The sequence below is a fragment of the Crocuta crocuta genome, unplaced genomic scaffold (genome assembly GCF_008692635.1).
Source record: "Crocuta crocuta isolate KB4526 unplaced genomic scaffold, BGI_CrCroc_1.0 scaffold885, whole genome shotgun sequence".
Lineage (NCBI taxonomy): Eukaryota > Metazoa > Chordata > Mammalia > Carnivora > Hyaenidae > Crocuta > Crocuta crocuta.
This window is the reverse complement of record NW_027529594.1, coordinates 430,863-431,760: the sequence shown is the minus strand read 5'-3', so window position 1 is coordinate 431,760 and position 898 is coordinate 430,863.

Genomic DNA, 898 nt, shown 5'->3' with positions numbered 1-898 from the left:
GTCCTCCCCAGACCTTCCCCAACACAAGACTGGACTCAAAAATTCCTTCAGAATTTTATTCCATCCTGCATGCTGGCTCGTCTTCCAAATGGTCCAGATTCTTGCTATACCTGTTATTTAGTATTGTGGATATTCCTCCTAGTGATGGCAGTGATGGAACTTCTCCCAAAATGTTGATTTAGGAATGAAATCATATAATACATGGAAAGAACCAATATAATGTTGATTACCCAGTAAATATCCCATGAATATCAGCTATAGTTGTAATATTATTGTTTAAGATGTAATAATTTAAGGGGTGCCTGAGTGGCTTAGTTGGTTAAGTGTCCAACTCTTGATTTCAGCTCAGGTCAAGATCTCACAGTCATGTGATTGAGCCTCACCTCAGGCTCCATGCTGAGCTTGGAACTTGTTTGGAATTCCCCTTCTCTCTGTGTGCCCTCCTTCTCACTCATGTGCTGCCCCCGCCCCTCAAAATAAAGAAACGTTTTTTAGAAGAGGTAGTGATTTAAAAATCTGTGTATTTGTATAAGTAAACACTTTAAATATCTCAGTTTTATAAATATATTGTTCCAAGTACAAGCTTCTATAGCTAGTAATTTCAGTTATATTTCTTTAGTGAAGAATAATATATTTGATTTTAAATTAGATATCCATTAGATTACATAAAATCCAAAATAAATAACAACACATAATTAAAACTAGAAATCCTCACAATTGATTTATTTTTAAAGAAACTTACTCAAACATTAATGCAGAAAAATTCTCTGTGTGTAAATATATGTGTATATAATCAAACACTTAGCATCTCAACCACTGCATGATTATAATTTTATTCGTATCATTTTCATGGAGTCAGTATATGATTCAAACTTAGGTACATATTGGTTATCTTGGA